We start from the raw sequence: 13,446 nt of genomic DNA, 5'->3' as shown, positions 1-13,446 counted from the left end.
TTAGTTAGGGCGTCAGAGGTTACAGGAAGAAGGCAGGAAAATGGGGTTGAGAGGGATAATAAATCAATCATGATGAAATGACTCGATGGCCTAATTCTGCTCCTATGTCTTATGGTTGTACGGTATAAGTATGGAACCCCTATAAATACGATGCAAGTGCAGTTTCAGACATCAAAAAGAAAACGACATCTATTTGATGATGACGAATTTCGCTTCTTCCACTTACTGATCTGCTGCGTGGCTTTCCAGTTCACGACATCTTAAATGTCTAGCAACCCTGGCACACACTGCGGATCCTGAATAATCCTCCGAGGAATTTTTCAACAATTGATGAATTGCCAACAGGGCAGTTATGTAATTTTTAATGTTAATTATACTGCGATAAAAGTGAATTCAAGTTTTGAAAAATCACAATCAAAATATTTTAAAATGCTCAATAGTATATCAACTGAGCATCAGAAAACGATGCGGTGCTGCCAAACACGCTGTACTTTGAAAAGATCTATCAGTTAATAAAGTACTCTAATTGAGTAGGATTAATGGAACTGTGCCCACGGAATGATTTGGGTATCTTCAAAACTATGAAGGGAAAGAAAATCACCAGTTGTCTGGAAAATTTAAAGTAGATTCAATAAATCCACGAAAGGACACACAAAAATATAGTTAGCCCCCAGAGAGACGGCAGTGCAAAAACAAGGAATAGCATAGATGCGGGGAAAGGAAGTAAGTACAAGGAAGAAAACAATAACAGATGCAGGATGGCCTGAAATTGGGTGGGTCAAGTTGTCAGGTTTCGGCAGAATAGTTAACGGAGCTTGTACTTACTAACAAAAATTCTACTTTTTTTGTTTTCAGTCGCATATTTTATGCGGGTTCAGGTTTTGCATGAGTGGGTGGGCGCAGGTGGGAAACTTCGAGCCATCGTGAATCCCCCCCCCCCCCCGCCGCCCCCGATTTATTGACAGTATTCCAGCAAACAACCCACAACCCTGCCTGTCAGGTCGCTCCAAACCTCTCCTTTTGGTTTCTAACAATGCATCTACATAGCATCTCTTCTTGAGGCCTTTTGGACTGTGTCACAACGACTGCATCCCTCTCAAACACCGTAAATGCTTGAACGCCTGTGATGTAGTTTAAAACCCGAGCTTCCGCCGTGGTTCGGTACCAGGAACTGGGCTCGAATCTCTCCACCACAGTGGTGAAAAATGAAGCCGATCCCACACAAAGATGCAGCTAAATATACAGCCAGAGCGAAAGCCTGGAAACGTCGATTGCGTTTCTCGCCGCACTGATGTCGGACCTGCTGAGTGATTTCGTTCCAAATACATGCATCCTAGCTCAAGACTACACCTCTCTTGGGCCGCGAAAGTGCGAGCTTGGCAGCGGCCGGACTCCGCCGCGTTTCAATCGCCGCCTAGCAACGGCTCAGCCTGGGTTCTACTCCCATTGTCTGGCTCTGCGCGCAGCTCCCGTCTGTCTCGACGTTCACTTTCATTGGCAGCGGCCGCAATCAGCGCAGCTCAGTGGGCGGAGGGTGCCTGATAGTGACGCAGCCGCCCGCTGATGGAGTGCGATCGCTTTCGTGGTTAGGCTGCCGGATGCAGCCACTGCTACCTTTGCAGACGATAAGGAGAGAGAAAGAGAACATTGGCCAGTGGATCTCGGTTTTGGGTAAAGAAGACGGGAAAAAGTAGAGAATAAACCTCTTCCGCTCCCAGCTTCCCTGGACAACCGGAGGTTAGGCTCTGTCCGCCTCGATAGGTTTTGCAACTGAACCCAAACAAAGAGACAAAGGTGGGTCGTGCATCTTAAAATCTTGAATGTCTCTGGCATGACGAGACACGATGTGAATCTCTAGTAGTTCATGGTTTGGGCCTGTCTCCTTGCCCTTTATGCAATTAGCAACTTGCGGCTCTCCTGACATTTCGGTAATAATGTCATTACCCCTCTGAACTGGGACTTCCAGTTGGCCGAGGCAACCTTTGTAATTTGCTAGATTCTTCTTAAGTATTAATACTTTGTTAATCTCGCAACGGGAAGCGAATTTTCATGCAATAAATACCGCTAAAAATTAGGAGCAGTGTATTTTTTTACACTCTGTCCCTTGTTGCCCAATATTTACAGCTGCATCTCAATTGACAGGAGCGGTTTGCACCGATGGTAACCAGTTTGTATATTTATCTTCGGACATTACACTGACAGTACTGTACTTTGTAAAACCGGATAAATTTCAGTTTTTAAATTGCACGCAAGGATCGAAGTGCCAAGTATCAACTCCTCGATAGAATCGAACCCACAGATAATATAGTTGGTAGGTTTTGCCTCCGCTATCCCAGTTACAGCTGTTATAGAAAAAAACATAGATAGTAATTAATATATTTCTTATACCAAACTTGTTTTTTTCCATGACGAGTGTCAAGAAACTGGATCGGTTAGCACCAATTTTTCATGTACGGTAACACAATTTTAACCCAGTGTTGATTGTCGTTGCGCCGATCGGGAAAATGGACCAGGCACTAACGTGCGTCTCTCAATCCAGTATGATAAGTGATTTTCCAGTTTAAGACGCGCACCAAATTACTGCACTGTGTTTGCAATGACCATTTCTGCCTCTTAACGACGTAAATTGGATCTTAAAAGTTTAACCTTTGACCTTAGTGGAAAGCTGTCAAGTAGAAGGAGTGTATTCTGCGACTTTGTTGCCATTCTTATGTTTTTTAACCGACCCGCTTCGCTGACATCGGGAGCCTCAGAACCGACTGCAGGCTGCTCACCTTCCAGTGGCATACGATGCTAAATTTGAGCAGCATCTAGTTGCTTACATGCTTCTGCTATGGATATTTCAGTGAGGACGTCATTGGCAGCACTCCTCTTCTGGAGAAGTCATTGTAGTTGGTGTTGGTGTTTAGCCACGGAATAAATTGTAGAGCTTGGGGCTGGAGAGAAAGATGCGCTTCACACTTGAAGACTTCTAGAGGTACCACTTCAGAAGGATGACAAGAATGAAGATGGGGCCGCTAAAGGATAAAGAAAGCAACATGTGCCTGGAGGCGGAGGAGGTTGGGGAGGTCCTGAATGAATACTTCGCTTCAGTATTCACAAGTGAAAAGGACCTTGATCAGGGTGAGGCGAAAATAGAACAGGCCTGTGTGCTGGACAATGTGGAGATTAAGGAAGAAGTGTTGGATCTTCTTAAAAACATCAAGATTGATAAATTCCCAGGGCCGGACGTGATATACCCCAGGTTGCTGTGGGAAGTGAGAGAAGAGATCGCTAGAGAAGTAGCTATGATATTTGAATCTCTTTGGCTTTAGGGGAGGTGCTGGAGGATTGGAGAATAGCAAATGTAGTTCCCTTGTTTAAAAAAGGTAATAGGGAGAATCCTGGGAACTATAGACCTGTGAGTCTTACATCGGTGGTCTGTAAACTATTGGAAAGGATTCTTAAGAATAGGATCTACGAGCACTTGGGGAAGTACAGTCTACTCAAGGATAGTCAACATGGCTTTGTGAAGGGAAGGTCGTGCCTCATGAGCCTAATTGAGTTTTTTGAAGAGGTAACAAAAGAAATTGATGAGGGTAGGGCGGTAGATGTGGTCTATCTGGATTTTAGCAAGGCATTTGACAAGGCCTCCCATGAGAGACTCATCCAGAAAGTCATGAGGCATGGGATCAGTGGAACCTTGGCTGTTTGGTTAAAAAATTGGCTTACAGGAAGAAAGCAGAGGATAGTAGTGGAAGGAAAGTATTCCGTCTGGAGGTCGGTGACTAGTGGAGTGCCGCAAGGTTCTGTGGGACCCCTGCTCTTTATGATTCTTATAAATGACCTGGATGAAGAGGTGGAAGGATGGGTGAGTAAGCTTCTGGACGACACGAGGATTGGAGGAGTTGTGGATGGAGCTGTAGGTTGTCGAAGGTTACAAGACGATATAGGCAGGAAGTAGAGTTGGACAGAAAAGTGGCAGATGGAGTTCAATCTGGATAAATGTTAGATTATGAGGACACTCAGTCCTCGTTTATTGTCATTTAGAAATGCATGCATTAAAAATGATACAATGTTCCTCCAGAAAGATATCACAGAAACACAGGACAAACCAAGACTAAAACTAACAAAACCACATAATTATAATATATAGTTACAACAGTGCAAAGCAATACCATAATTTGATAAAGAGCAGACCATGGGCACGGTAAAAAAGTCTCAAGTCCGGATAGCCCCATCATCTCATGCAGACGGTAGAAGGGAGAAACTGTCCCTGCCTTGAACCCCCAAGCGACGCAAACTTGCTGATGCATTGGAAACACCCGACCGCAGCTGACTTTGAGCCCGTCCGAAAACTTAGAGCCTCCGACCAGCCCTCCGACACCGAGCACCATCTCTGCTGAGGGCCTCAACCCTGCCCCAGCTGCCAAGCAACAAGCAAAGCCAAGGACTCGGGGCCTTCCCCTCCGGAGATTCTGGATCACGCAGTAGCAGCGGCAGCAAAAAAGGCATTTCAGAAGTTTCACCAGATGTTCCTCCGTGCTTTCATGTCTGTCTCCATCAGATCAGGATTGTGCACGGCACCCTACCTGACAGATAACAGATATAATTCACTGGAGTGGCCGCTGCAAGCTGCGTCGCGCCGCCATCTTCTCCTCCTCTGTGATACATTTTGGAAGGACAAACCAGAAGGCTGAGTACAGTGTTAATTGTTGGTTACTTAAAAGTGTGGATGAACAGAGGGACTTTGGGGTTCAAACCCATACATCCCTCAAGGTTGATGCACAGGTTGATAGGATAGTTAAGAAGGCCTATGGGATGCTAGGCTTCATTAATAGGGGGATTGAGTTCAAGAGTAGAGAGGTCATGTTTCAAATCTATAAATCTCTGGTGAGACCACACTTAGAGTATTGCGTTCAGTTCTGGCCACCTCATTATAGGAAGGATGTAGAAGCTACGGAGAGGGTACAGTGGAGATTTACCAGGATGTTGCCTGGATTGGAAAACAAGTCTTATGAGGCAAGGTTAGCAGAGCTGGGACTTCCCTCTTTGGAGCGTAGAAGGATGAGAGGGGACTTGATAGAGGTCTACTAGATTATGAGAGGCATAGATAGGGTGGATAGCCAGTACCTGTTTCCCAGGGCACAAATAGAAAACACCAGAGGGCATATGTACAAAGTTAAGGGAGGGGAGTTTAGGGATAAGTTTTTTACACAGAGGGTTGTGTGTGCCTGGAATGACTTGCCAAGGATGATGGTGGTGGAGGCTAAAACATTAGGGATATTTAAGAGCCTCTTGGACAGGCACATGGATGAAAGAAAAATAGAGGGTTACGGGGTAGTGTGGGTTTAGTACGTTTTTTTAAAAGGAATATAGGGGTCAGCACAACATCGAGGGCCGAAGGGCCTGTACTGTGGTGTAGTATTCTAGTGTCTAGTGTCTAGACCAGCTGTTTCTGATGAACAAAGTACTTTTGGGCTGAGTTGTCATTCGCTGGGGTGTGTGAAATGTTGTGGGGATACCTTTGATCAGTCTTCTGTGCCTAGTGGCATTCCCTGGTTTAAGCAAGCTCTTGTTGACTCTCAGCTTTCTCACACAAGTTAATTCCAAAGAACTGCAGCAGATCCCCACAATGATTCTCAGTTTGCTGCTCACTAGGGCATCACAACAGAGTAGATGGGACATGCCTTCAGAGATGAGCTTGTGAAACCATAACCCCACAATAATATACTGCACTCAGTCACCGCAAGGGGTGTCCAAACACTTTGATTCATGTTGGATTGCTATGCAGATTCACCTGCACTAACTGACTATAGGACATCAATGAATGAATCCCTATCAAGTTACTGAATTAGCTGGCAGAGCTGTTCTTGGGTTGTTTGAAGCTCACTTTAGGCTTTTATTTATGAGGAAAAGTGCATTGGGAATTTGAATGAAAACCAGAAAGGGCTGGAAATTCTCTGCATGCCATGGAGAGGTAAGCAGAGCTACAAAACATTCCAAGTCAAACAACACTTTGATCTGCTGTGTTAATTTTTTTCACTGACCCTTCACAATTGCCAAATGAGTGTGGTAATACTGTAGGCATCTTCTGCCAGGATTTTCAAATGTTATCCTTAACTCATCTCCTGGCCTCCTCATCACTGAAGTTTAACTCACATATATGTCTTTCCAAGTCTCTTTCACTGAATTCCAAGCTCCTGCAGCCTCCTTCCTTGATGATTACTGCTGCTGTGATCCCACTGAGAATTGTGTAGATCATGTTTTAGCACATAGCAAGGTATAAGCCACCCTAACTGTCTCAAACATCTTCTTGGCCAATTGCACAGTTGTGGTTGTTGGGTCTGGAATGGAAGACAATGTCTGAGTGTGCTGAAAAAAAGCTGAAGTACACAAGCATAGAGTCATACACCATGGAGAGAGGCCATTTGGTCTAACTCATCCAAGGATGTCTGTCTGAGCTAGTTTTACGTGTCTGCATTTAGCACATATCTATTTAAACCTTTCCTATATTGAATCTGTCCAAGTGTCTTTTAAGTGTTGCAGTTATACCATAATACCATATACCATAAGATATAGGAGCAGAATTAGGCCATTTGGCCCAACGAGTCTGCTCCACCATTTCATCATGGCTGATTCAATTTTCCTCTCAGCCCCAATCTCCTGCCTTCTGCTTGTATCCCTTCATGCCTAGCCAATCAAGAATCTATCAATCTCTGCCTTAAATATACATAAAGACTTGGGCACCACAGCTGCTGTGGCAGAGAATTCCAGAGATACACCACTCTTTGGCTAAAGAAATTCCTCCTCATCTCCATTCTAAAAGGATGCCCCTCTTTTCTGGCTGTGTCCTCTGGTCTTAAGCTTCCCACCATTGGAAACATCCTCTCTATATCCACTCTGTCAAGGCCTTTCACCATTTGATAGGTTGCAATAAGGGCACCCCTCATTCTTCTGAATTCCAGCAAATACAGGCCCAGAGCCATCAGATGCTCTTCATATGATAAGCCATTCAATCCTGGAATGATTTTCATGAACCTCCTTTGAACCCTCTCCAGTTTCAGCACATCCTTTCTCAGATAAAGGACCCAAAACTACTTACAGTACTCCAAGTGAGGCCTCATCAGTTCTTTATAAGTCTCAACATTAAATCCTTGCTTTTATATTCTAGTCCTCTTGAAATGAATGCTAACATTACATTTGCCTTCCTCACCATAGACTCAACCTGCAAATTAACTTTTAAGGAATCCTGCACAAGTGCTCCCAAGTCCTTTTGTACCTCAGATTTTTGTATTTTTTTCTCCACTTAGAAAATAGTCAACCTTTTCATCTCTTCTACCAAAGTGCATGACCATACACTTCCCAACACTGTTTCCATCTGCCATTTCATCTATTCTCCTAATCTGTCTAAGTCCTTCTGTAGCTCCTCTACTTCCTCAAAACTACCTGCCCCTCCACCTTCTTCATGTTGTCTGCAAACTTTGCAACAAAGCCATAATCCAAATTATTGACATATAATGTAAAAAGAATAGGTCCCAACACAGGCCCCTGTGGAACACCATTAGTCACTGACAGCCAGCCAGAAAAGGCACCCTTTATTCCCACTCTTTGCCTCTTGCCAATCAGCCAGGCTTTATCCATACATTATACCCACCTCTACAGCTTCCTTTGGCAGCTTGTTCGATACATCCACCACTCTCTGTCTGGAAAACCTTCCCTTCAGATTCTTTTTAAATCTTAACCCCCTCATGATAAACTGTTTGGTTTTAGACTCCCCCATCCTGAGAAAAATAAAGACCTTATCTATGCTTTTCATGGTTCTATAAATCTCTATAAGGTCACCACTCAGTCTCTTATTGTTAAGGGGAAAATGTCCCAGCCTGTCCAATTGCCTCTTATAACTCAAGTTCCCAGTCCTGTTCAAAGCAGTGGTTAATTCACGATAATGTCATATGTTGCTTTTATTTTGAACAAGGTTGATAATTTATCTTTGACACAGATCACGGTATATGTCAAATTTCTGGATATACCTGTTGAGTTTATTTTCCATTAGATTCTGAGAAATGTTCTTTTCTACATATTTATTATTTGCTTTCAAAGTAAGATAATTAATATTGAACATTGTTCCCATTTTATAATCTACAAATAAACCATTAGACTGATCATACTGTATAGATTTATTCATGCTGTTGTTATGCAACTCTCTTTATTTTGTGAAGTAAAGCAACTCTTCATTAATATTCTCAAAGGAATTGAGCCATACCAGGAATCATAGAGAGACCGTAAGACTTTTAGAGTAAAGATTGTAGGGTTAGTGCATTGGAAAGTAGAGTGAAAGTGAAAGATTGGCCATAATCTTATTAACTGGTAAGCAGGCATCAGAGACTGAATAGTGTACTAATGCAAAACACACAAAATGCTGGGGGAACTCAGCAGGTCAGGCAGCATCTATGGAAATGTATAAACAGTCAATGTTTTGGTCTGAGATCCTTTAGCAGGACTGGAAAGGAAGGGAGAAGAAGACAGAATACAAAGAGAGGAAGGAATACAAGGTAAAAGATGATAGGTGACGTCAGGTGGGTGGTGGAAGGGGAATGAAATAAGAAGCTGGGAGGTGATGGATGGAAAAGGTAAAGGGCTGGAGAAGAAGAAATCTGACAGGAAAGGAGAGTGGACCATGGGAGAAAGGGAAGGAAAAGGGGCACCGGGGGAGGGGATAGACAGGTGAGATTAGGTAAGAGGGGGACCAGAGTAGGGATTTGAAGAAGGGATGTGTCTATAGTGTACATCCATCCCCATTCATTATGCCTCCTTTTTGTTGTGTATGATTGGCACTTATGGCTTTAAAGTCAACATTCTTCGGGTACATGTCCAGACTGTAACAGAAACATTGACATAAAATAGAAACTCGTATTGTGCCTTGTAAGTAAATGAATTCAGGAAGCTAAATTTTGTAGGGCACAGTTAGAATGAGTGATTGATCATTTTGAGAAGAATTTTGAATGGCTGCCGGAAATGAAAAGACTGGAGGAGGTTCAGGTTGCAAATTTGTCAGAAAGTGGAAAGATGTTAATTGAAATTTGGAAGAAGGATGTAAGAAGAGGCACAATGTTGGGGTATGCTGTGCATTTGCGGACAATATAGAACAGCAAAAGGCCCTTTGGCCCATTGTATTTGTGCTGATCATGATGCCAATCCAAACTAATCTTATTTGCACGCACATGGTTCCTATCCTTTCATTTTCTGTCTGCTCAGGTGCCCGCCCAAATATTTCTTAAACATTCTTAGTTTCTGCTTCCACCACTTCCCTTGGCAGTGTGTTCCATGCACCTACTGTTCCCTGTGTGTAAAAAAAAATCGCCTCTTAAATCCTCTTTAAACTTTCTCTGTCTTGCCTTAAAGTTATGCCCTCAAATATTTAACATTTCCATCCTGGGGAAAAAGTCTGGCAATGAAGAGGACTTCAAAAGCTACAAAGAGCCACAGTGTGATGGGTTTAAACATCTTAATGTGAAATTCTTGCTCAAATACCATTGGACTATTTGTTCTTTGTAAACATCAGTAAGATAGCCCTTCAAACATGCCAGGTGAGACTTGCAGGTTGTACAGAATCATTTATTCGGAGGTTAAAAACACAACATTATTTTCATTTACAATCATGTTTCACATGACTAATGGTTCATATTTTGCTGGATTTTGTCTGTTGCTCTCAATGTCTGCTTACCTGTACTGTCCTGGCCTGGATGTGGAGGGCCTGTGGGTCCTATAGCAGGGCTGACTGGCGGAATACTACCCAGAGCTTCAACAGCCAGTAACTTTGAAGCAAATAATTTTTTAAAAAAGTCTTGGGAAAGTAAAAATATTTAAAACACATAAAGCATGTACAAAATTCAGAAACCTTATGCCAAAACAGTATTTAAGAAGGAACCTGTCTTCACCATTCCCTGTATAATTCAAGCACTGAAATTTCAGTTGTCATTAGGTGACTCATGCCAGATCAAGAGATAAGTTTTCTCCAGCATAATCACTCTGGAATATCAGCAGTACGGAGCTCAGTGTGGTGGTGAAGTTTTTAGCATTCCAGATTTATCAATAGTTTGGTACTTCCCCACGGAGTTAAGCTCCAGGTTTACTTCCATTTAAGCAGCTAAAATGTCGGCGTCTTATCAGTCACCTCTGAACCCACAAAACAAGAGCGTAAGCAAGGCATCCTTGCTCTTGAGGGGCGCTTGAGAAGAATAAATGTCAGTTGTTCAGTTCAAGTCTCTGACTATTACCTGCAGTTGAGACTAATAGATACTGATGCTTGGAATCTGAGAGAAACTTGTTCAACATGCAAAAGCAAATTCTGAGATCTGCTGGGTATTCATTGATCTACATGGTTCAGAGTTGCCCTGACGGGATGGTGTAAGTGACAGGGCTGTTTATCTCATTGACTTGTATGGAATGTTGTTGACGTCAGGCAGCAGAGTAGCGATGGATTGTGTTGGTACACATGGGATTAACACTGTCAGCTGATGTATGCAGTAATTTCTTACATCATTTACACTGTTGTGATTGAAAATGTTCCCGAATATGAAAAGCAAATTAGAGTTGAAGCTTTTTTGCATCGTTGTTGTGAATGACAGTCAAACAGATCTCCTGCGTATCGTGCTCTATGCTATTGTTATCTGTTCAATTCAAAGTTCAAAGTAAATTTTACTATCATATATGTCTCCATATACAACCCTGAGATTTATTTGTCTGTGGGCATATTCAGCAAATCTATAGTATAGTACTTCATAGTCATAGTCATAGTCATACTTTATTGATCCCGGGGGAAATTGGTTTATCATTTATCACAGAATCAATGAAAGATCAACCAGAGTGCAGAAGTCAACAAACTATTCAAATGCAAATATAAATAAATAGCCATAAATAACAAGAGCATGAGATAAAGGATTCTTAAAGTGAGATTATTGGTTGTGGGAAACATCTTAATGACTGGACAAGTGAAGTTGAGCGTAGTTATCCCCTTTTATTCGAGAGCCCAATGGTTGAGGGGTAGTAACTCTCGTTGAACCTGGTGGTGCAAGTCCTGAGGGTCTTATACCTTCTACCTGATGGTAGCAGTGAGAAAAGAGCATAGCCTGAGTGGCAGTGATCTCTGATAATGGATGCAGCTTTTGTATGACAGCATTTCTTGTAGGTGTGCTCAGTGGTTGGGAGGGTTTTACCCATAATGTGCTCGGCTGAATCCGCAACCTTTTGTAGGATTTTTCATTCAAGGACATTGGTATTTCCGTACCAGGCCATGATGCAGCCAGTCAATGCACTCTCCACTACACATCTTTAGAAGTTTGTCAAAGTTTTTGATGTCATGCCAAATCTCCGCAGGCTCCTAAGGAAGTAGAGGCACTGCCATGCTTTCTTTGCAATTGTGCTTTCGTGCTGGGTCCAGGACAGATCCTCTGAAATAGTGACACATAGGAATTTAAAGTTGCTAACCCTCTCCATCTCTGATCCTCCAATGAGGACTTTCTCGTGCTCCTGAAGTCTACAATCAGTTCCTTGGTCCTGCAGACATTGAGTGAGAGGTTGTTGTTATGACACCACTCAGCCAGATTTTCAGTCTCTCTCCTGAACGCTGATTTGGCCCATAGCAGTGTTGTCATCAGCAAACTTGAACATGGCATTGGAACTGTGCTTAGTCACACAGTGATAAGTGTAAAGCAAATAGAGCAGACATTGAGCAGACAGCTCTGTGGTGCACCTGGGCTGATGGAGATCATGGAGGAGATGTTGTTGCCAATCTACTGACTTGGGTCTTCAAGTGAGGAAATCCAGGATCCAATTGCACAAGGTAGTATTGAGGCCAAGGCCTTGGAGTTTATTGATTAGTTTTGAGGGGATGATAGTATTGAATGCTGAGCTGCAGTCAATAAAGTGCATCCTGATATACAAACAAAACAGGTGGGAATCAAAACAGGTTGAGACAGGTAGGAATCAAAGCAGGTTAGAACTGCTTTTAAATACAGATTCATGTAAGTAGGCTTTTACTAAAGCTGAACATGTGTTGTTATATAATTTTGCCTATTCCATAGGTATCTACTGTGTAGAACACCTATAATTGTACAATGAAATAGAGGAAATTGGCAGATGTGATCCTGAGCTTCAGCTTGCCTTTCAGTTCATTTCTTTACCCTGTTGACTGTCTGATCTCTCCCTATCATCCTCATTTTCTGCAAGCTCAAGAATCTTCAGATACAGTTTATAGATACTTGTAGATGAGTTAAGTGAATGGCAACAAGTTGGCAATTGGAGTATAATGTGAAGTTGTTCATCCTGGAAGAATAAAGAAATATTATTTAGATGGCGAAATATTCAAGAAAGCTAGAGCTCAAAGACGGTTAGATTTTCAGAAGGTCTTTGACAGGTTGCCGCACACAAGGCTGCTAAACAAGATAGGAGACCATGGTATTACAGGAAAGACACTAGCATGGATAGAAGATTGCTGACTGGCAAGTGGCAAAGTGTGGGAGTAATGGGGGCCTTTTCTGATTGGCTGCCAATGATTAATGGTGTTCTGCAAGGGCCAGTGTTAGGACCAATTCCTTTTACCTTATACGTCAGTAATGGAATTGATGGCTTTGCGGCCAAGTTTGCTGATGATACAAAGATAGGTGGAGGAGCAGGTAGTGAGTGCTGAGGAAGCAGGGAGGATGCAGAAGGACACAGACAGATTGGCAGAATAGGCAAAGAAGTGGCAGATGGAATACAATGTCAGGAATTGTAAGTCATGCACATTGGTGGAAGAAATAAAAGTTTAGACTATTTGCTAAATGGGGAGAGAAGTTCAGCAATCTGAGGTGCAAAGGGACTTGGGAGTCTTTGTGCAGAATTCTGTAAATGTTAACTTGCAGGTTGAGTCAGTGGTAAGGAAAGCAAGTGCAATGTTAGCATTCATTTCAAGAGGACTAGTATATAAAAGCAAGGATATAATGCTGAAGCTTTATAAGGCATTGGTCAGACCACACTTGAAGTGTTGTGAGCAGTTTTGAGCCCCTTATCGAAGAAAGGATGTGCTGGCATTGGAGAGGGTCCAGGGGAGGTTCATGAGAATGATCCTGGGAATAAAAGGGTTAATGTATGAGGAGCATTTGATGGCTCGAGGCCTGTACTCACTGGAATTTAGAAGGGAGGGATCTCATTGAAACCCCTTGAATATTAAAAGATTTATATAGAGTGGACTTACAGAGGATGTTTTCTAAAGTGGAGGAATTTCAGACCAGAGGATATAGCTGCAGAATACAAGGAGAAATTTTTTAGTCAGAGGGTAGTCAACCTATGGAATTCATTGCAGCAGATGGCTGTGGAGGCCAAGTCATTACATCTATTTAAAGCGGAGGTGTTAAGTTCTTAATTAGTAAGGGCGTTAAAGGTTATTGAAAAAAGGCAGGAGAATGTGGTTGAGAAGGATAATAA

General features: G+C 42.6%; 1 protein-coding gene across 3 annotated transcripts in view; it reads left to right on the top strand.

Moving 5' to 3' along the window:
- The first annotated feature begins 1,537 nt into the window (after window positions 1-1,537).
- Window positions 1,538-13,446, top strand: part of LOC140209849 (probable E3 ubiquitin-protein ligase RNF144A-A) — a 104,991-nt gene continuing 93,082 nt past the window's right edge. For all 3 annotated transcript variants that reach the window (XM_072278438.1, XM_072278420.1, XM_072278429.1), the window contains exon 1: window positions 1,538-1,794. The gene's annotated coding sequence lies outside the window, so the exon portion shown is untranslated. The remainder of the gene's footprint in view (window positions 1,795-13,446) is intronic.

Source organism: Mobula birostris, chromosome 2, assembly GCF_030028105.1.
Source record: "Mobula birostris isolate sMobBir1 chromosome 2, sMobBir1.hap1, whole genome shotgun sequence".
Classification (NCBI taxonomy): domain Eukaryota; kingdom Metazoa; phylum Chordata; class Chondrichthyes; order Myliobatiformes; family Myliobatidae; genus Mobula; species Mobula birostris.
This window is presented reverse-complemented; position numbering and strand designations above follow the sequence as displayed.